Source organism: Poromitra crassiceps, assembly GCF_964638095.1.
Source record: "Poromitra crassiceps genome assembly, contig: HAP1_SCAFFOLD_73, whole genome shotgun sequence".
Lineage (NCBI taxonomy): Eukaryota > Metazoa > Chordata > Actinopteri > Beryciformes > Melamphaidae > Poromitra > Poromitra crassiceps.
Genome location: NW_028152251.1, coordinates 319,952 through 343,996, shown reverse-complemented (window position 1 = coordinate 343,996; position 24,045 = coordinate 319,952). Strand labels below are relative to the sequence as shown.

At 42.5% G+C, this 24,045-nt stretch overlaps 1 pseudogene across 1 annotated transcript; it reads left to right on the top strand.

Moving 5' to 3' along the window:
• Positions 1–3,589: 3,589 nt before the first annotated feature.
• On the top strand, positions 3,590–3,930 carry LOC310800790 (elongin-C pseudogene; annotated as a pseudogene). The gene has a single exon. The product of its transcript is annotated as an elongin-C pseudogene (transcript).
• Positions 3,931–24,045: the final 20,115 nt, after the last annotated feature.

Genomic DNA, 24,045 nt, shown 5'->3' with positions numbered 1-24,045 from the left:
AACATGTGTATACAAATTATATTTTCAAGCAGGCCAGAAATGAGGAGAAAAAAGAGCCAGTAAGCCAAGAGAGTCTGTTGATAAGATCTGTTTTCTGCAGCCATATCTCATTGCTGCTTCTTTGTGGAATCAGCTGCTGATGTCATAACTTCCAATATGAATTCCTTTTAATTCACTTCCAAGATTTCCTTTTAATTGGAGCCACACATCATGAACTGAGGCTACAGTTTAGGGGAGACCGGGGTTGGTGCTGTCACACTTGTTACTCTTGTGCGAATTGCTCATCATCAACACATCTTACAATTAGTCATTGACATGACATAATGGGTATTGTGGAGGAAAAATCCAACTGCAATGTCCTGCTGATTCATCAATAATTGAGATATCCGTTTTAAATGTTCATAGGAGGTTTTCTTTATTTCCACAAATATCTCCGTGCACGGAGGTCTCCTCTTGACTACATTTGTCAATACAAGAGCCCCGCATTATTGTTTACTTCACATCATATACTGAAACTATCGATGCCCGCCCTCTTCTCGTGGAGGGGCAGTTCTTTCCATTCATCCATGTAGCTAATCTGATGTTCACTGGAATACATAACAAATCCAGTCTATAGTCACAACAAGACACAGGTTCCCACAGGAACCTCTATTCCCATAGACACTTCCCAAAACAAGACATATGTTCTCACAGAAACTTACATCTTCTGCATTGCTGAAAAACACAGTTCACAAAATACATCTTAGAAGGGCCATAATTAATAATTAATCAATACACACTTGATCAATAATTTACCATTACAGTATCCCTTCCTTATAGTTTTGCTTGTCTATTGTTAAAACCATGATTGTTCTTTTGAATTATCCTCTGTAATGAGAAGTAAAATGGAGGAATTTAAACTGTTGAAAAATTATAATGTTTCATAGCAATGCATTATGAATTTGGACAACCAATTTGGGACAACCAACCCCCAGAGCATTGAGACAACCATCCCCATCTGACAAAGGTTTAATGTTGGCTACATGTCAGCTAGCAACTGAAAAGTAGACTGAAATTAATATACCTTCCTCTTTTTAACAAGTGTTTGATTATGAAATGCCTAATAGCCTACAAACGTTTATCCCATATACTGTATATATATATATATATACTGTATGTATATATATATATATATATATATATATATATATATATATATATATATATATATATATATCAGTGGCGGCTGGTGAGCTTGGCAATAGGGGAAAAAAAGTTGGACGTTTTTTTCTCTCTCTTTTGCAGTTTGAAGACAGATTTTAATAACATACAAACAAAACAAAAGCTCAGACACAGCTGGAAAACAAAGCAAAGCATACTATTGATTGACAATTATAATATGGTGCTACCACCCATATAAGGGTGTTTACATGCTTATAAAAGCATATGGGTTCCCATACAAGGGGCCAAGACAAACCAGCTGAGCAAGTCACCCACCGCCCCTAACCTCATCAAGGTAGGCCAGAAAGCGTACACACGAGCACGAGCACACAGAAGTAGATACACATGTATGACACAAGCATTGCTGGCAGACACAAACAGACACAATGTGTATGTGCATATAACTAACACAGTGAAGTGATTCAAACAATAGATCAATAGACAGCTCGTGTGCCTGACTTCACGAAAGGCAGCAGAAAAGGTATTAGAAAATCCAAGGGCTTATCAGAGGGAAGCAAAAACAGGGAGGAGGCGAAGTCTTTGTCCGTCTGACCTTGCTGAAATTCCTCTGCTACAGAAATATCTTCACAGGCTGCTCAGGATTAAACCAAGCCCCAAACTCCGGTTCTGACAGATGAGGCCAACGTGGAAGTATCAAAAACTGCATGCAGTTCCTCGAATGGCCACTTGAGGCTTCCTGCAAAAGCGAGTCATTCCCCGTAGACCCCCATGGTAAAATGTCCACCTATGTAGCTAATTTCACCATTCATGACAACTGTTACAGGGATTGGATTTTGATACAGTACTCACGGTTTATACTTTAACCTATTTAGTCTGTTTAGAAGTGAATGAAATCACTTGATTCATGACCTCACTAAACACTTTCCTAAAGAGTTTGTCTCAATTGCTAGTTTACAGCATGATGTTCATTTTGTAAATGATGGTCCCATTTAGAGTCAAATAGATGATACATCAGACTGTTTTGGGGCGTGATTGACAAGTCAGTGATATAGACATTGTTTGTGACATCATCAGTGAAGGGTTTCAGGAGAAGGCCGTCAAGCAGGATTCGAAGCGGGAGCTGTCGAGCAGCGAGGGAGGTCGCCGCGCTGGCACGAGGGCCGAGAGGTCCGGGAACACGGCGGTGGAAGAGGAGAGCAAGGCGGCCTGAGGGGGGAACATTGAGGAGGGGGCGGACCCCCGAGTCTGGAGTTTGTCTAATTCTGTGAGAGGCAGCAATGTGCCACAAGGCATCCAGTCTGCCAGAAAGCCATTAGAAGAAGATCATCAGTGATCGAATACGATCAACATCCACAATCATCAGAGATGGCTGACCAATTTGGGACCTTTGAAAGGAAAAAAAATTGCGGCCACTATTATCTATTTTAGATTTAGAATGTAAAATATGTCTATACATTTATAGGTCCAGCCATCCATCCAGATAAATTTTGACATTACATAGGAAAGTTTTTTTTTTTTTTTTTTCCCTTCCCCACATTTACTGTCTTATTTTTGAAAAACCAGACCGGAAGTTCCCTATTCTCTCTGTATTTTTTTTACTTTTTTTTTTTTAACTTACAAATTTATTTACATAATACGAAAATACAGGTTCACAACATAGAGGTTACAAGACAATTGCAAAGGCCATTCAACATAATACACATAGGGAAGAGTTTGGGCACCTCTGTCATAGACATTATGATGTCATCAGTGATGTCACTCGAGCCAATTGTGATGATGTCATCAGTGAGTGATGTCATCAGTGATGTCACTCGAGCCAATTGTGATGTCATCGGTGATTATATCATCATTGATGATGTCATCAGTGATGTCACTCAAGCAATTGTGATCTCATCAGTGAGTGATGCCATAATGCCTTTTCAAAGAGCAACAGGTTAGCGAATGTGATAGATAACATAATTACATTATTTCTTTGTGACAAGCAAACTTTTTTCACTGTCGGAGTTTGATGAGGAAATGCTCTCAGTACGAGCGCCATACCAACTGATGAGACCATGCACATTGGAACACCCACAGGCTGGATTCGAACCGGCGACCTAACGAGCTGATGTCATGGACTGGACCACCAGTCGGTGTCACACAACTGTAGGTCATTGATGATGTCACTGCAACTATGAGGTCATCGATGATGTCACTACAACTATGAGGTAATCGATGATGTCATCAATGATGTCATACATGTCAAGATATAAATAAGCGAGGTTTCAGCTCTGTTGTTCGACTGGTAAGTACTTGATCGGCTGACTTACTTTGCCTGTTTACCCAGCTTGAAGACATCTCCGGGATTCTGACCAATCATCACCTGTGGCGAGTTCCAATTGAAAGAATCCAGCATAATAAGTGGAACTGTCGGAAATTCCAGGACATGATGGACAGTGAAGAAGAGAGTACCTATGGTGGCTGTGAAGGGCCAGATGCCACGTATATGAAGATGATCTCTTCAGATGGTCATGGATTCATTGTGAAAAGAGACCATGCCTTGACGTCCGGAACTATCAAAGCCATGATGAGCGGGCCAGGCCAATTTGCTCAGGATGAAACCAATGAAGTGAACTTGAGGGAGATCCCATCTCATGTCCTGGCCAAGCTCTGCTGTACTTCACCTACAAGGCCCGTTACACCAACAGCTCCACACAAATACCTGAATTCCCCATTGCTCCGGAGCTCGCACTGGAACTGCTGATGGCTGCAAACTTTTTGGATTGCTAAAATGACAAAGAGACAATGTAGCGGCTTAATTTATCTCAACTGTTGAACTTGTTTTGTCATGTACAGTACATGACAGTATATGAAAACATGAATGTTACAATAAAGCCCTGGTGTCGTCACTAATTGTTATGGAAACCTGACTTGCTGACTTGTATTTCTATGCTTTGTTGTGTGTTAGTTGTTGGCCATTTTATTTCGTTTTTGTCTTTTCTTTCTTTTCTTTTGTTTGTGTAAGGAGGTATTGTGCAGTCATACTGCTGCAGTCTGTTATGTGTTAAAAAAAACTGATTTGCGATGGTCACAATGCAAAAACATAGACCGTACAGACCTGTCAATCACATCCCAAAACATAGGTCAATTTTACCAAAAACCAAACAAGACGAGAAGACCGCAGCACAGCCTGCTATTGGTCTGCGTAAGATGATTTTGGTCAATAATAATGATGTCATAGACATTGTGTTTGCCCAACTTCGCAGCACTGATGACATCGCAATTGATTGCTCTTATGACATCACTTATGATGTCACAATGCCTATGACATCATCAGTGATGTTACAATGCCTATGCCATCATCAGTGGGACAAAAAATTGAAATACACAAACACACATTGCGGAACATTGAGGAGGGGGCGGACCCCCGAGTCTGGAGTTTGTCTAATTCTGTGAGAGGCAGCAATGTGCCACAAGGCATCCAGTCTGCCAGAAAGCCATTAGAAGAAGATCATCAGTGATCGAATACGATCAACATCCACAATCATCAGAGATGTCATAGACCATGGCTGACCAATTTGGGACCTTTGAAAGGAAAAAAAATTGCGGCCACTATTATCTATTTTAGATTTAGAATGTAAAATATGTCTATACATTTATAGGCACGGCCATCCATCCAGATATCACAATGCAAAAACATAGACCGTACAGTATATAGAGCGTACATATATATATATTTCATTGTTTATTTGTGTAGGGATATACATGTAACATAAAACAACGTAAAAACGGACGCATAAAAGCTCCAACATTTCTCTCCTCACCTCAAAGTTTTGTGTGGCCAGATAGAAATGAGCATGACATCACACCAAATGTTTGAAATCGACATGATGAAACCAACGTCTCCCCTACATATTTTATAATATAGAAATACCACCATCAGGGATATTGGCCCCGATTCCTGTTGAGGAAGTTTGGCATTGGGACAAGACCTATGTGCAAAGTTTGTTTTATTTTCATGAAGGCAGATTTCCTCAGAAGAAGAAAATGGCAAATACAAGTGGGCGGGGCTAACTTAGCGAGGCAGCTGGATTCACACAATCACATGACAAATCCATCTTGCCACACTTCAATCTATTGGTTTGATTCCGAACCACCAGTGGTTCACACCAATCAGTGTCCAGAGGGGTTCACACCAATCAGTGTCCAGAGGCAGCTATGTGGTTCACAGCAATCAGTGTCCAGAGGCAGCTATGTGGTTCACACCAATCAGTGTGCAGAGGCAGCTATGTGGTTCACACCAATCAGTGTGCAGAGGCAGCTATGTGGTTCACACCAATCAGTGTGCAGAGGCAGCTATGTGGTTCACACCAATCAGTGTGCAGAGGCAGCTATGTGGTTCACACTAGGGGTGTCAAAAATAATCGATTACAAGATGCATCGCGATGCGGACGTGCACGATTCTGCATCGATTCACAAATGTCAAAAATCGATTATTAAAATAAATAAATAAAAATAAAATAATAATGAAATAAAATATAATGGAAGTACATGCAGTTGTTTATTTTAATTATGGATCATAATACAATGCAATTCCAATGCACTTTTATTTTAAAAGTAGCCACACAGTGAGAAAAAAGAAAGTGAGAAAAAATAAATCATGTATTGCGGAAAAAAGTGATGCATCGATTTAAGATGCATCGAGATGCATCGAGATGCATCGATAATCGTACTCGAATTGAATCATAGCCCTCTGAATCGTAATCGAATCGAATCGTGAGGCCAGTGAAGATTCACAGCCCTAGTTCACACCAATCAGTGTCCAGAGGCAGCTATGTGGTTCACACCAATCAGTGTGCAGAGGCAGCTATGTGGTTCACACCAATCAGTGTGCAGAGAGCTTTGATGAGAAGAGAAAAGTATGTGTTCGCTGTGTTGGTGTGACCCAGCTAATTTATCCTTCACACCTGTGTGTGTGTGTGTGTGTGTGTGTGTGTGTGTGTGCGCGCGTGCGCACACGCGTGAGAGAGTGGGTCATGAGGAATACATTTACTGCCTGTAAATCTCTGTTTTTTATTTTTCAAGGGGCACGCGCGCACACACACACACACACACACATTTAGACATGTGTTGTGCAATGACAGTAGGCCGGGCCCAACAGCTGTTTAGGTCACCAAAAGGAGGTCTCCATCTCACGCACACACACACACACACACACATACACACACACACACACACACACACACACACACACACACACACACACACACACACCTACCTACTTTTTTCTCTTTCTTTGCAATACTTTGACCACCCCATTATTATGAATATATTTTGACAATTTTATTGATTCGGAATACATGTTAACTACCTGCTTATTACTCAGGGATGCAAACTAATGGAGAGTGAAAAAGGTGACAGATACCAGGGCTGATACAAAACCACTCAAAATCATTCAGTTAAGTGCCCTATTTTGGGATCAAAAAGGTGACTGTCACCTAAAGGTGACTAGTTTGCATCCCTGATTACTGGTAGGAATATATTTTAACTATTGATAGAAATTATGTTAAGGCAGTTGGCTAATGGAGAGAGAGACACAGATCATCAACAATGCATCACTGCTGCCCTCTGCTGGGTACAGCTGAACTGACAACTTAGACCACAGAGTTAAAATGAAGGTCAACAGTGTTTAAGCGACCAGACACACTAAATATGGTATAAATGTGAATGTATGACGTTGAATGAATGAATTTATTTGGTGATAAAATAAAATTACACAACAATACATATAGTAATGAAAGAACAGACAATATATCAATCACCGAGGATAAAAACACAAAAAATACCGAAGGCTTATTTCCATTGTGGTCCTCAACGTTTAGTCATACAATAGCTATCTACACTATGGTAGTTACTGTAAACTTACTGACAGCCCAAATCTATCCATGTTTTAGCCCAGACATCAGGTATAAAGATGGCTTATAAAAATATTTTAAACGCAAAATTGCTTTCTGGGACTGCACTTTAATACGACGACTATTGCACAATGTAGCCTGCAGTGGTGTTTTGTTTTCTCATGCTGTTATCTTGATTCTTATGTCTCTGTGATTTTATTGCACTTTGATCATAAAACAATGTTTTATAGACTATCTTGCCTCTCATGTGCTGTAGTTATCTTTACCCCTAGCTGTCGCCAACAGGCAGTTTCAACTTGAACACATCAATATTCTAAATGCACCAAAGTTGATTTCCTGTTCAGGCGTTGAAGTGTGACAGGAATGTTTGGGTCCGACTCCAAACTGTTCCCTATAGCAACAGAATTCCAGTGAAACCACTTTTTTCTTTTTTGCCATGTGCCACATGATGTCTTTATACATTACTATATATATATACTGTATATATATATCAATAAAATATCATTGATTGTTTATTTGTGTAGGGTGTTATGCCCCAAGTCTAGGGTTTAGGGCAATACCATGAAATTCAGACGAAAACCAAGATCAAACGTACGAAAATGTTTTACTTTGTAATTTCAGAGCATAAATACAAAGTGTTCTTTCATTCTTTCTTTTAACAGTGAACAGTTACAAATAACAAACATAAACACAACATACATTACAGTTACCTTAACTTGACCCACACATATAACAAAAAAAACTAAACATAGGGGTTGCTGGAGGAGCAAACATGGATGAGAGTGGAGCCCCTGTCACCTCCACTCTGTCTACATGTGGACTCCAATCAGCAACAGCCAAGTTCAACCAATTGTCTCCCAGCAGACCAATCCAGACCAGAGTTGAGTCTAAGAATGAGAGCATGTTACCAAAAAGTCTACATGACAAAGAAGGATCCCCATTGTGGAAGTACTGTGAAGAACAAGTGTTGTGTCCAGGAAATAAAACCAGATTCATAACAGAAAACTACTCAATGAAAATAACTAAACGACCCCAGTCGTAACAAGGGATATACATATACAGAGAACATTTAACCCTTGTACCCTGCTATCTTTTTATAACTCATTTTACTGTTGGTCCAAGCAACTACCCAAAATATGAATAATTAATAAGATTATTATTAATTATTTCCCAAACATTTTTTATATTTTTTTTTTATTCATTGGTAACTTCATCCCTCATTATGTGTACCAACATTTCATACTTAGTCAGAACTTTAACCCCTCAAATGCCAGTGTCCAGTAGTACTGTAAGTACAGTAAAAGTACAGTAAAAACACAATTTCCCATAAATTTTTGTTCCCATAAATGCAAAGTGGATTTTTCAAGGGGGGGATTTCATAGCCTGGGATAGGTCAAAGATTGGCAGCAACATTCAGTATACAATGTAATTTCTATCTGTAAATTCAGATTACTTTTGTAATCAGATTACTCGTTGTAATCAGATTACTCGTTGTAATCAGATTACTTTTGTAATCAGATTATCATCAGTGATGTCGTAAGATGTTTTTGGTCACTAATGATGTCACTGATGACATTCATAGACATTGTGACATCATCAGTGGTTTTCATATTTACTGCATGATTTGAGCCAAAAAAGCAAAAAGTGCCTGTTTAGGACTTCCAGACTTTTTCCCCAAAAAACACAAATGAGCTTTAGTCCAGCATCTATCCTGGTCTAAAGGCTTCAAATTAGTAGTGTGCACTGTAAAATTCTGCTTTTGAATATTTTCCCATGTTCGGCATACAGATCAATTTCCTGTACATTTCATGAAAACTGCATGTAATTGGTTGTTGTGCCAAAACTGGGGGAATAGGGGGAAATAGTCAAACACAATAGAAACTAGTAATTACAAGCCTTGACTCGAGGTGAGATGTGTAACATCAGGGAAATAATCTTTTTTGGGGAAAAAAGCTGGAGGTCCTAAAAAAAGTGTTGTTTTTGTTCAAAATTAACATTGAAAACAATGGGAAAACTATGCAATGGACTTTGAGGCCATGTAATTCCCCCAAATTTTCAGCCAACCACAAAATTCTATTTCAAGGTCAAATTTCAAGGTGTTTGGTCCAGGATGATAGAATAAAAACATAATGCGAGTGCATTTTTTTTTTCAATGGCTGGAGGTCCAAAAAAAGTATGTTATAATGGAAGTCAATGAGAATTTGCAGTCCATGCAACAACCGCCAACAGTAAACCTGTGAGTATTTTCTCTACAGGAGGCCACGAAGTGTTCTAACATGGTGAGAGGGAGACTTTTGTAAAACACACAGAAAAAAAGACCTGAGCACACTTTTGGCCTTAGACCACCAAAAATGTCAAAACCCCATCCACGCGAATGTTAAAAAAAACGATCCAACCGTTGGACTAACAGGGTACAAGGTTAACATAACATTAGTATTAAAAATTCATTCAGTATTAAAAATGTTTAAAAATAAATAGACCAGGTCAGGGTACTCAAGTATAACCCATTTTCAATGGTTTTAAATTAAAAAAACGAAATAGGGTAATCAAGAAAAAAAGAAAAAAAAGCTAAATTCATGGTGGGCCACTTAAAAACGGGTAGCGGGCCGCAGTTGGCCCGCGGGCCGTAGTTTGGCCACCCCTGGATAGGCTATGCTTTTGAAGAGGACTCGTATGTTTACGAAACAGAAAAGTCACATCTTCTGGTTTGCCGCATCCACTCTCCTGTTAATTGGGAGAGAAAATTTTCACATTTAAGAACCTGGAATGACTTTTCCCCACAGGGAGCTTCTGTGATGTTTAAATCTGGGGCTGAAAAGGGATTACAAAAAGTAGATTTATACAAGCCAGATGTTGTTTGAAGAAGTAGCTGATACTGTAAATAGAATATATATATATATATATATACACAGCTATATATATGTATATATATATACAGCTATATATATATATATATATATATATATATAATGTAACATACCCCGCAAACAGTTCAACTACTTACAAGTGACAGACTTCATCAGAAAATAGCGAAGTCAGTCACTAGCCATCCCCACTATGTCAAAATAGAGGAGGTAATGGTGATGTAGTGTTTGGGCAGGGGCATCATCTCTAGGATATATAACCTTCTGGTAGGCCAGTCTTCCATGGAGAGAGGACTTAGATGAAGAAGACATCACCATAGAGCAGAGGTTCTCAAATGTTTTTCAGCCAAGGACCCCTTACATGATAGAAAATATACCGGGAACCCCCTCATTCTGATTTGTGATTTTGGGTGCTAAGCTTAATTGTTTCCACGGTAACGTGCTTGACTTTTAACTTGATAGGTGTGTTAGATTAGAATGTAATCCATGAACCATTTTACATTTAAAGCATACAATATTTTCGTTGAACTATAAAGATTTTGGAAAAAAAAAACGTTTTTTCATTTTCCTGAAAACTTTTTGCGGACCCCCAAAGTGCCACCCCCATTTGAGAACCACTGCCATAGAGGACTGGGAGGAGGCATGTGACAAAGCGCAATGTCAAACAATTCACTCTGGCCTTAAATTGCTGCAGGATAACTGGCTGATGTGAATCTATGTAACTCCAGAAAAGATCCACAAATACAATGGTGCCATTCCTGATGTATGTTTCAAGTGCAGAAAATACAAAGACACACTTTTCCACTGTCTTTGGCATTGTAGCCAAATCAAAAGGTTTTGGGACGCAGTAAGACAGTATATCCACTCCACGACATATTGTCCATACAAATACCTCTAGACCCGAAGCTCTTCATACTAGGATTATACCCAATTCATTACATCAGAGGGAGACAGAAAAGCTTTTTAGATATAGGTTTACTTTTGGTCAAAAGAGTTATTGCTCTAACATGGAAACGGTTTGGTAGGCTGGTATAATAGGTAGATGGATTTCTGAACTAACCACAACTCTGCCCTTAGAGAAAATCACATATACCATCAGGGGTCAATAGGGGTGTCACGATACACTCAGTTCACGATACGATACGATACACAATATTGGGTTCACGATAACGATATCATACGATATTTTAACAATATTCTTTTGCGATCGATTTGTAAGTTGAGGGGGCATCCTCCACGCTAATTTGAGTAATTTCACCATTTTCATCCTCTGTGTCTGTAACGTCCCTCGTCTGTTCAAACAAAGCAATGAAAAGGAGAGCGAGCATGCAATCAGATGCAGATCAGTGCCACCATGTTCAGCTTCTTTTTCTCACGATATGAGATTTAATCTGAATAATACATATTGTCACCTTTTGATATCGCGATATATGGTGGGACGATATATTGTGACATCCCTAGGGGTCAACAGACACTATTTGATGACATTTGGGGTCATCAGAACCTGGAACGAGATATTTTTTTCTTTTTTCTTAAAGGGTAGTCTAAACGATTAATTGATTCTAAAAATACATGTCGATTGATTTTCTGTCGATCAACGAATCGATTAATCGACTATATTGTTGCAGCTCTAAACAGTATAATAATTTCAAACCTAAAGAAGCAAAAGTGTCATTGCTTTGCCACATGGCTACTTACTGTACTTACTGTAGGTCTTCTGTCAATATTTGGGTGTATCCTTTATGACAATAGTGAGGGAGTGTACGCACATCCCAAATCCTGACCAGCTGCTGCTAGAAAAGGCAAAAAGCACAACACAGCTGAGCAGGCCCAATGAGATGCTTTCATCTGAGGCCATGTTAAACTGTGTGTGTGCTAAAATGCCTTAGGAAACCTCTGTTCTTGACACCTCACAGCCACTAGGGGGCACTCTGTGCAAGCCAAACATGTTCTGGTTAACTCAACTGTAAGGTCTCCCCACAAAATGCAAATGGTTTATTCCATGAAACTGTTCTATTTGTTTTACCTTCATTTATACAGGGGGAGTCTCACTGAGAGCAATGTTCTCTTTTTCAGAAGTGCCCTGTTCACATTCACACCTGGAAGCTGACCAGTACAACCACAGTCTGATCTGCTGGCCACTGAGCAGCTCCACTGGAGCAGTTGGGGTTAAGGGCCTTGCTCAGGGGCACCTCAGTGGTGATAATGAGGGAGGGGCAGGCGCTGCCTTTTCACTTTCCCCACCCAGATTTATCCTGCCGGTCCCGGGGATTTAACCGACGACCTTCCGGGCACACTTCTCTAACCATTGGGCCACCACTGCCCCATTGTTACATAGGCTATACACATTTAGTATTTAGCTGATGCGCCAATCCACACTGACTTGCAATTAGTGAGCAGGTAGCCATGTTGAGAAGAGGATCTAATATGTTTTTGATGGATATTAATACACAGGACACGATCTGTTGCTGGGGATCAACCCGGTGACCTTTGGCTGGGTGACAGAAATGAAACAGAATCTATTCACCTTATCTGTATCTCTTCTTCATGGCTCACACTGATGGCTCACGTCAGCTTTGCACAAGCTACTTCCCTCTAGCTGCAGCCAGTGTAGTGTGTATATCATGCTGCCCCAACACACCTAGGCTATATAGAGTCTACTGTGTGTGTGTAATGAATGACTATGAAATGCCACTTCATGTTCTGCACCAAATTAACCTGCAAACAATGAATATTTGAGGGAAAAAAATGTAATTTACCTGATAAGTCCATCATTCAATATCAACTACCGGTAGTCATTAATGTCCTTTAAAAAGTCAAATCATAGGTTTAAAGCACATTTATTTACAACAATAGAACAATATAAACATTACATTACAATATAAAAACTATGTACATTATTTAACAGAATATTTATCAACAACATATTTTAAACTTCAGATTTTAAAACTTCATATTAAAATTACAACAATTTTTTAGGACAATTAAACTTAAATGAAAACCATATAATAAAGATAAGATAGACAGGTGAAATAAGAAAATGTACATCTACCTGTACTATTCCCTGGAACACAAAAAGCATGGGCGGGGGGGCGGTTGTGGATGGGTCACCACAACTGAGGGTTCAACAGAGGAGGTGGAGTAAGGGTGACTTGGGACGGGATGGATGAATAGGCTGAGGCCACGTCTCGTCATAGACGCTGGTTTAGCCTGGCTGGGGGCGTGGTCAGGGTGGGGTAAAAACCCCTGTTCTATCCATTCAGCAAAGTTAGAGTTTAGCTGATAGCCCAGCCCAGGCAGACACGATCAGGGATTTAACCACCGCAGTAAACGCACATCTGAGCAGACATCTTGTGTTCTGCTCTAGAACCCCCAAACCTGTAGTTTAGAGCCGCAGCACCGTCTTTTGGTGAGTCAGCCCATGAGATATATGGGCGGTTTTACCCCACTCGCACGCCAGCCGTTTAACATTTTGTGGGCATTCCCAGACATGTGGACTGTCTCTATAGTTTATTGAAGAACACACCCTGAACTCATTTGATTGGTTACTGGGTTTAGGGTGTGAAATTAGTGCATTTTGGGGTGTCTTTGGTCTTGTGGCTTAATGGTTAAGGTGCTTGCCTTCCAATCTGAGGACTGGGGTTTGATTCCCAGTCAAACCATACACATCTTTATAAAACATTAGGTTTAGGCAAGTACAACAGTTTGGGTTATACTAGTCTTCTGGCTAGTTGTGAAAGAGTGAAAACCCGCTTTAAGAAGGCTGAGCTGGTGGTGCAGAGAGGGTGCTTCCTGCCCTGCAGTATTGAGGCCTCGGTCACTTTTGAGGTCATGGGTTCGAGCCTAGTAAGTAACTGTACTTCTACTTAAGCAAAAGGAATGTGTGTACTTGGGCGGTTTTACCCCACTCGCGCGCCAGCCGTTTAACATTTTGTGGGCGTTCCCAGACATGCGGACTGTCTCTATAGAGTCAGGGAGGGAATGGGGAGGCAAGGAGGAGTGGAGGGGTCGTCCATGTTCAGAGCAGAGATGCGGCCATCTTCTCCATCACTGGACACTTCAGGTCAGGATGGAGGCTGATCTTCAGCAGCTTGCTGCTCTCATATTTCTCCTTCACAGCCTGGAGGGAAATACAAGGCGTTATTATTAGCTCATGCTAAAAACAACATTTCATCTTATTGAGACTTCACTGTTTTGGCAACCGACTCACCGTTACCTTTGTCTGCCCCTCGTTCGCAGTCGCAACATTCTTGGCGATGTGTGCCATGATTGGCTGGAGGTGGGCCTCACTATACGTTGTGTCGGCCTGCTGTTTAGGAGACTGCACAAGGGAGGAGAGATACATTCAGGCAAGTGTTGGTTGATGGGCCCTTTTCACGGGGGCCATTTTGTGTCAGAAAGGCAGGGTAAACACAGGTGCAAGCAAAACACTAATGAGGGTTTCCAACGTCCACGAGTTCAGGTTGGAAACATGACTGTTTTTCTTGCACCTGTGTTTACCCTGCCTTTCTATCGACACAAAATGGCCCCCATGAAAGGGGTTGTATTGTTTAAGTCCTGTAATTCAGCTTCAGACTTCAGTGAGTAAACTCACCCATGAGAACTCTTCAACCAGCAGCTGGGACAGGCAGAGGGAGGCAGCGGCCAGCTCGGAGGGCCGGTACTGCACCATGTCATAGTCCACCAGCGTCAGCTCCAGCAGGTATTTGGCCATCATGTACGTCTCTAGAGAAGACTAGACAGATAGAAGACAGTCACTTTAAGAGCACCGATCACATACATATACACACATATATATATATATATATATATATATATATATATATATATATATATATATATATATATATATATATATAACATTAAAAAAGCATTCTGCCAACAGCCATAAATGCATGTAATGTAGTATTCATCCTCTAGGTGTTGGGAGCTATTTCGTAGACAAACTCACGTTTTCTTCCTTTATAGCCTTGGTCAGGAAGTGGAGTGGTCCAGGGCGTCCCAGTTGAAAATGGAGGCCCTTCAGCATGACCTCCTCCATCTCCAGGATCTCAGCCTCCGTGTAGGTATTGTTTGTTATGGCGGCCAGTCGGGCGACAGCGGGAGTGTTGCGTCGCTCCTCGTACTTGGTGGCCAGCAGCAAGGCCGTCACAGCGACAAGCTGCAGCTGTTCTGGAGACACTGGGTGGACCTGCGGTACATTAACAAGAGCGTTAGCTAGAAGAAGCGGCTGGCAACTGTGCATGTGTCAGAGGAAGCATGGTGCTAGTCTCTCCCCAGATCGGCAGAGGGGGTGGAGCAGCGACCGGGGCAGCGGTTTGTACCTGTAGAAAGCGGTCCATGATGGAAATCGTGAGGAATAACGTCTCCTGTAGCAGCCCGTAGAGGGAGTGGAGCTGGATCATCCAGTCAACTAGGATAGCTCGCATGTCTTCATCGATTTCCTCGTATGCCTGCATGTAGTCGGGTCGCACGGCGTGCTGCACCTGTGGAGACAGAACAACCTGTAATATAAAATACACACTGCAGACACACAGCAGATTAAGAGCTAAGTAGAGCATGAATTACCTCAAGGAGGCACAGATAGGCCTCGATCTCTTTCATGTCCTGCTCATCAATGTCCTCTAAAGAGAGGAGCACCTCAGAGAAGGCCTGGCAGGGTTCCTCCTCCTCCTCCATAGAGACATCAGCTGTCTCCTCCTCCATAGAGACATCAGCCGTCTCCTCCTCATCCGTGTTCAAACCGAGGCTCCTCAGCATCAGCGCCTCCATCTCCAGAATCTGGTCCCTTGGGAACACATTTTCTGTGATGTACCACCAGGCCTCCAGAGTGTTCTCCTCAAACTTTGAGGCCACCAGCATGGCCGTCACGCCCACGAGCACCAGCTCTGCACCCGGCAGTGGCTGGCCCTGCAGCACCACATGAAGAGAAGAGTGTGTTAGCAAGTTCACAGAAAATATCATTGGTTGATCTGTAACAATGTTGCTACCACTGTGAACCAACGTATGTCCAATGCTCTACACTGCATGTATTAGAACCAATAAAAAAGATTTTGAAAAGGAAGATTTTTTTTTTTTTACCTTTAGAAAACGATCCAAGATCGCAATGGTGAGCTCCCATGTCTCCTGACACAGCTGTAGGCGGGAGTGAACATCCTTCATCCAGTCAAGCAGAACATCTTTGCGTTGAGCAAATTTTCTGGAACGGTGGATGTTGGCTGGCACAGCCTGCTGCACCTGTGGAGACAGAACATACCTGTATTATAAAATGCAGATGCCAAAGAAAGAACACACAAGAGTAAGCGCAAATAAACAGCATGAATTACCTGGAGACAGGCATAGAAGTCTCTGAGGTATTCAGAGCGGAGTGCAGCCCGGTGCACCTGTGGAGACACAACATCTTGTTGTTATATAAAATACAAATGCCAAACGACAGGCAGAGTGAGGGTAAATAAAACAGCCTGAGTTACCTCAAGACAGGCTTGGATGTCATTGAGCTGTGACTCAGAGACAGCCTGGGACAGCTGCTCCTCCCGCATCATGGCCAAATCAGCGGGCTCCTCCTCTGTAGACTCAGCCGAGACTACCTCCTCTGCCACGCCAATGTCCCCAGAGACAGCGTGGGACACGACCTCCTCTGCCCCATCAATGTCCTCATAGACAGCCTGGGACATTACCTCCTCAGAGACAGCCTGGGACAGTTGCTCCTCCTGCCTCATGGCCACATCAGCCGTCTCCAGCTCTGCCACGGGCGGGGGCGGGTGTGCAGCAGGTGCCAACCGAGTGCCAGCTTTCACTGGTCGGGTCTTCTGAAAGAACAAAGTATAATGGGTAACGCTTTAGAATACAGCCCGCAAATAAGCATGTACCGTAAATTCCGGACTATAAGGCGCACCGGTCTATAAGACGCACCTTCAAAGGTGACTATTTTTTTCTTCTATAAGCCGCACCGGTCTATAAGCCGCGGGTGTTTTGATGTTTAATTACCATATGTAAGGCTTCGTGCACAGAGGGGATTGTCGGGAAAGAGATGGCTGTTTGGGGAAGCTCCCATTTATTAACATTTCAACAAAACAAAAGTCAGGTCACTAATCCCCAGACAAAATCACACATTGTGAGATGCTTAAAAATCACCATCGGCGGGAGCTGCTGTGCAGCCAAGAACACAAGTGAAATTCGTTCTCTCGTGACCTGTGGTTCTCAACGTGATGGACGATTCACCTTTCTTGTTAACAGTCCTAGTGAGAGGCAGGTCGAACGTCAAAGGCACTTCATCCATATTTATGATCTGCTCCGGTCCGATGGAATATTCCTTGATCTTTCTTTGTGTGAATTCGCCGAAGTTTGTAATTTTCTCCTGGTAGTCGGGAGGGAGTTGCTGACACACAGTCGTCCGCGCCCTGACGGACAGTCCCTTTCGTCTCGGGTTTGTGCATGATCCTTTGCTGCTGCTGCTGTTGTTGTTCCTGTCTCGCTACTGTCTCAGACATGGCTTTCAGGCTCAATCGCCGCCATCGTCGTAACACAGCCAGTTCTCCATCTTTTGAAGCATGATGTTAGATTACAACGAGCTAGTTGTGTGGCTTAGCCTTCCAAAATGTTGCTGTTAGTTTTTTAGAATGTAATACATAGAATTGGGAATGTTACATTCAATTTCATTCAGACTGTCTTACAGGCTCAATCGCTGCCTTTTTCCCCCCGGAGCGAGGGAGGAGGGAGGGAGGGTGTTTTACCGTAGTGGCTGAGAGAGAGTAGTGGCACAGTGCTCCAATAAGGTCGCGAGGCACATTTTTTGCAACATCATCCAATCAGGGTCTCGCTCTCATAATGTCTGTCTTGCTCTCGTTCTGCCTCATACCAACATCCATAGATTTTGGAGGTTCCCGAGTGGCCGTTTGCTGGAAAAATCCATAGATAAGACGCACCGTTATATAAGCCGCAGGGGGCAAAAAAGGCCAAAAAACGGGAAAAAAGCCGCGGCTTATAGTCCGGAATTTACGGTAGTTATAGTATAACAACGGGGTTTAGGGCTGTAGTTATAGTCTAACTACGGGGTTTAAGGAGTGAATTATAAGATCTGTACTTATAGTCTAACTACGGGGTTTAAGGAGTGTAGTTATAGTATAACTACGGGGTTTAAGGAGTGTAGTTATGGTATAACAACGGGGTTTAAGGAGTGTAGTTATGGTATAACAACGGGGTTTAAGGAGTCTAGTTAGAGTATAACAACGGGGTTTAAGGAGTGTAGTTATAGTATAACTACGGGGTTTAAGGAGTGTAGTTATAGTATAACTACAGGGTTTAAGGAGTATAGTTATGGTATAACAACGGGGTTTAAGGAGTGTAGTTATGGTATAACAACGGGGTTTAAGGAGTGTAGTTAGAGTATAACAACGGGGTTTAAGGAGTGTAGTTAGAGTATAACTACGGGGTTTAAGGAGTGAAAAAATACTTTAACTAAAGGGTAACAAGATCTGTACTTATAGTCTAACAACGGGGTTTAAGGAGTGTAGTTATACTCTAACTACACTCCTTAAACCCCGTTGTTATACTCTAACTACACTCCTTAAACCCCGTTGTTATACTCTAACTAGACTCCTTAAACCCCGTTGTTATACTCTAACTACACTCCTTAAACCCTGTTGTTATACTCTAACTACACTCCTTAAACCCTGTTGTTATACTCTAACTACACTCCTTAAACCCCGTTGTTATAATCTAACTACACTCCTTAAACCCCGTTGTTATACTCTAACTACACTCCTTAAACCCCGTTGTTATACTCTAACTACACTCCTTAAACCCTGTTGTTATACTCTAACTACACTCCTTAAACCCCGTTGTTATACTCTAACTACACTCCTTAAACCCCGTTGTTATACTATAACTACACTCCTTAAACCCTGTTGTTATACTCTAACTACACTCCTTAAACCCCGTTGTTATACTATAACTACACTCCTTAAACCCTGTTGTTATACTATAACTACACTCCTTAAACCCCGTTGTTATACTATAACTACACTCCTTAAACCCTGTTGTTATACTCTAACTACACTCCTTAAACCCTGTTGTTATACTCTAACTACACTCCTTAAACCCTGTTGTTATACTCTAACTACACTCCTTAAACCCCGTTGTTATACTCTAACTACACTCCTTAAACCCCGTTGTTATACTCTAACTACACTCCTTAAACCCCGTTGTTATACTCTAACTACACTCCTTAAACCCCGTTGTTATACTCTAACTAGACTCCTTAAACCCCGTTGTTATACTCTAACTACACTCCTTAAACCCTGTTGTTATACTCTAACTACACTCCTTAAACCCCGTTGTTATACTATAACTACACTCCTTAAACCCCGTTGTTATACTCTAACTACACCCCTTAAACCCCGTTGTTATACTCTAACTAGACTCCTTAAACCCTGTTGTTATACTCTAACTACACTCCTTAAACCCTGTTGTTATACTCTAACTACACTCCTTAAACCCCGTTGTTATACTCTAACTACACTCCTTAAACCCCGTTGTTATACTCTAACTACACTCCTTAAACCCCGTTGTTATACTCTAACTACACTCCTTAAACCCCGTTGTTATACTCTAACTACACTCCTTAAACCCCGTTGTTATACTCTAACTACACTCCTTAAACCCCGTTGTTATACTCTAACTACACTCCTTAAACCCCGTTGTTATACTCTAACTACACTCCTTAAACCCTGTTGTTATACTCTAACTACACTCCTTAAACCCTGTTGTTATACTCTAACTACACTCCTTAAACCCTGTTGTTATACTCTAACTACACTCCTTAAACCCTGTTGTTATACTCTAACTACACTCCTTAAACCCTGTTGTTATACTCTAACTACACTCCTTAAACCCCGTTGTTAGACTATAACTAGACTCCTTAAACCCCGTTGTTATACTCTAACTACACTCCTTAAACCCTGTTGTTATACTCTAACTACACTCCTTAAACCCCGTTGTTAGACTATAACTACACTCCTTAAACCCTGTTGTTATACTCTAACTACACTCCTTAACCCTTGTGTGGTGTTCGGGTCTGTGGGACCCGTTTTCATTTTTTATTAAAAGAAAAATGATACAATTAATTAATTTTTCAAACTGAGACTCACTGACTTTGGCTCATTTTCTGTGAAGAACATATATCAGAATACATATTTAATGACCACACACCATACACCCCCCCTACACATTTCTATTACATATAAGATGTCCGGGTCCACTGGACCCGGACATCTTATATGTATGAATGAACCATTCTGTATTTTCTTGCGCTGCCTTCATTGCTTTGTGTGGCTCTGCATCTCAAGATGGCGGAAAGATTCTCTGCTCAGAGGGCCTTAGAGATCATTTTTGAAGAGTCCGCCAAATCCGCCTTCTTTCACCTCAGGAACATTGCCCGTCTACGCCCCTCACTATCCTTCTCTGCTGCCGAAACACTGACTCACGCTTTCGTCACATCCCGACTGGACTACTGCAACAGCATTCTATACGGCACACCCACCAAAACCCTCAAAAAACTCCAATACGTCCAAAACTCCGCTGCCCGCATGCTCACCTCCACCCGCCGCTCCGACCACATCACCCCCATCCTCCACGATCTCCACTGGCTCCCCATCACGTACAGGATTCAATTCAAATTATTACTCATCACCTTCAAAGCCCTCAACAACCTGGCCCCCTCCTATCTCTCTGACCTCCTTCACCTCCATAAGCCTACCCGTCGCCTCAGGTCCGCAGATGCTAACCTTCTCCAAACCACCAGAACGAAGCTCCGGACCTGGGGCGACAGGGCCTTCGCTGCAGCTGCCCCCACCCTCTGGAACGCCCTCCCCAGCCATATCCGTCAAGCAGACACTCTGTCATCATTTAAACATGCCCTCAAAACCCACCTTTTCACCCTTGCTTTCAACCCATGAACTCCTTCCTCTCTCACCTTTTATTTATTTTCTTTATTTATTTTCTTCTCTTTTCTTAAGTTATGGTATTATATTGTTTTGTATTGTGAAGCGTCTTTGAGCATTTGGAAAAGCGCTATATAAATCCGATGTATTATTATTTATTATTATAAGAGAGAGAAGCTTTTTTCCTTTTTTCCCATTTTATCATAAAAAACGGATAGCACTTTGATAAATGTGATCTAACAGAGGTAAATGATCAATATTAACCATATGCTCTCTTCATTGCTAGTAATTGGGATAAATTAAACATCTGGTAAGTATCTTTACATAAATTGTTATGGCTGTATTGATTTAAAAACCCAATAATGCGGCGGGTCCACCAGACCCGCAAACATTGGCTGAGTAACAAAAACATGAGCACCACACAAGGGTTAAACCCCATTGTTATACTCTAACTACACTCCTTAAACCCCGTGCAAAAGAGTTAACTTGGCACAACAGACAATTTTCAAATGAAAAATCGTAGAACCTCGGTTTACACCTCTAACCCTCTTACACTACTTGTCTGAGTCCTCCTCTGAGTCCTCCTCTTTCTTCTCCTCGGCAATGTATAGGTTCTTGTGTAAGAACACTAGTTGATCCAGGTGCTGTGGTGCGAGAGAGCTTCTCTTAGCAGTGACTATGTTGCCAGCAGTGGAGAAAACCCTCTCAGCAGGCACGCTTGTGCCTGGGATGCACAGATAGTGCTTTGCCAGCCTGGAGAGGAGTGGGAATGCGACCTCGTTGTCACGCCACCATTTCAAGGGCTTGCTAGAGAGAGAGAGAGATGGGGCTCTGCAGTACCTCTCCATTTCTTCCTCAGCCCTGGCATGCGCAGTGGGTGGTGCTGTACCTTGTTCAATGTCCCTGAAAGATTGTCCCAGCAAACTCAAAAGGAGTGTAGAGGCCTTTCTCTTGGGAGCAGGGTGAGAGGTAGTTGGCATTTCGTTGTCTGGCTCCGAGTCCTCCACCACAGGCACGTCGGTCAGCACATCATCTGAAGATGCACATGAAGATAAAACAAAACAAGGTTTTTATTAGGGATTTTAAAAGCAATATAACTTTACATTATATGATCCCAGAGGATAACACTTGCACTGTGTGTGTGTGTGTGTGTGTGTGTGTGTGTGTGTGTGTGTGTGTGTGTATGTGTGTGTGTGTGTGTGTGTGTGTGTGTGAGTGAGAGACCTTGTGGTTTCTGTGTGTGTGTGTGTGTGTGTGTGTGTGTGTGTGTGTGTGTGTGTGTGTGTGTGTGTGTGTGTGTGTGTATGTGTGTGTGTGTGTGTGTGTGTGTGTGTGTGTGTGTGTGTGTGTGTGTGTGTGTGTGTGAGAGACCTTGCGGTTAGCGTTGAGGTTGTCTGCTGGGATCTGCAGGGTGACTCGGTACTCTGTGTGTCGCTCCAGCTCGTCGGAGATGAAACTGGCCTCCTGGACCAGGAGGTTGGCCCTCACTACCTGCTCCCTCAGCCTGCGCAGACTCCTCACCAACACTGCCTCCCTGCAGCAGGAGGAGAGAGAGAGAGAGAGAGAGAGAGAGAGGAGGGGAGAGAGGGAGAGAGAGAGAGAGAGAGAGAGAGAGAGAGAGAGAGGGAGGGGAGAGGGAGAGAGAGAGGAGGGGAGAGAGAGATAGAGAGAGAGAGAGGGAGAGAGAGAGAGGAGGGGAGAGGGAGAGGGAGAGAGAGAGGAGGGGAGAGAGAGAGAGAGGGAGAGAGAGAGAGAGAGAGAGAGAGAGGAGGGGAGAGAGAGAGGAGGGGAGAGAGAGAGAGAGGAGGGGAGAGGGAGGGAGAGGAGGGGAGAGAGAGAGAGAGAGAGAGAGAGAGGGGAGAGAGAGAGAGAGAGAGACAGAGAGAGAGGAGGGGAGAGGGAGAGAGAGAGAGAGAGAGAGGAGGGGAGAGGGGTCAATGTGCGAACTCAGTCAATGTGTGGACTACTTTTCTCCCACTACTGATCACTCACTGATGTCATCGGTGACGCAAAGTTGTGAAATTGAGTGATGTCACTCGAGCACTCCATGATGTGATCAGTGATGGTCACTCGAGCAATTGTGATGTCATCAGTGAGTGATGTCATCAGTGATGCGAAGTTGAGCAATTGTGCGTTGTGCATGCCAACAGAGCAGGCGAGAGTTCTAGTATTACACAAATGCCTTTGTCTAAATAACAGTTTCACTTTGTTTGAAATAGACAAATGCCCAACCAAATCAAATCAATTCCTATCAACTGTGTTGACATGGCAATAAAGCATCGAATCTTGAATCTTTATGACTTTATAATCTCAGAGATTTTTTTCTCCTCGTCAATTTACTACTTTAATTATTTCATACCTTCAATGACCCCAATATAATGTTGTGTTGCTGTAACCTAGATGTTTGCTGCTGCCAAGGCCCAAATTCCGCAAAGGGATCTTTAAAGTTTCATCTAATCTTTTATAAGCTTTTTATTTGCCAGAATTTAAATTAACTAAATTACAAATTCAGGACAAATAAACTGTTTTATAGGCCACAATGTGCACCCAAAATAAAACGCACACACACACACACACACACACACCTGTCCTCGCTCCACTGCCTCAGTCTGCTCTGAGCGCTGGTGGACTGGCTCATGCCTCCTGTGCTGAGTCTCTCCAGGCTGCGGTACTGAGGCTGCTGTCCTGGCGTCGGCTGCCCGGGCGCCGGTGCTCCGCTCTGGGCCGCCTGGCGCTCGGGGTTCAGCTTCCGCCGGAGCTGCTGGAGCTCCTGCTCGTACATCTGCCTCTGACGCTCCAGAGCCGAGCACTTCTCCTCCTCATGCTGCCTCTCCAGGGACTGCAGGACGGCCTGCATGGGGTCTGAGGGACAGGAGGCAGAGAGCACTCAGAGAACAACAAGACTGACAGATGTCTGTGGAGGAATCTGACAAGCAGAGAGGTTCAAGAAAATAACATCTCAACTCATGCAATACAAAAGTCATGCACTATATGGGAAGCTGTCAAACAAAGTGGGGGGGATTATCTCTATGTTTCCAAAACAGTTATGTTCCTTAGGATTTAATTCACCTAAGTAGGGATGTCCGATATTATCGGCCTACCGATATTATCGGCCGATATTAGCATAAAAAATTAATATCGGAAAATATCGGTATCGGTTTTCATGCCGAATTTTTTTTCTTTTTT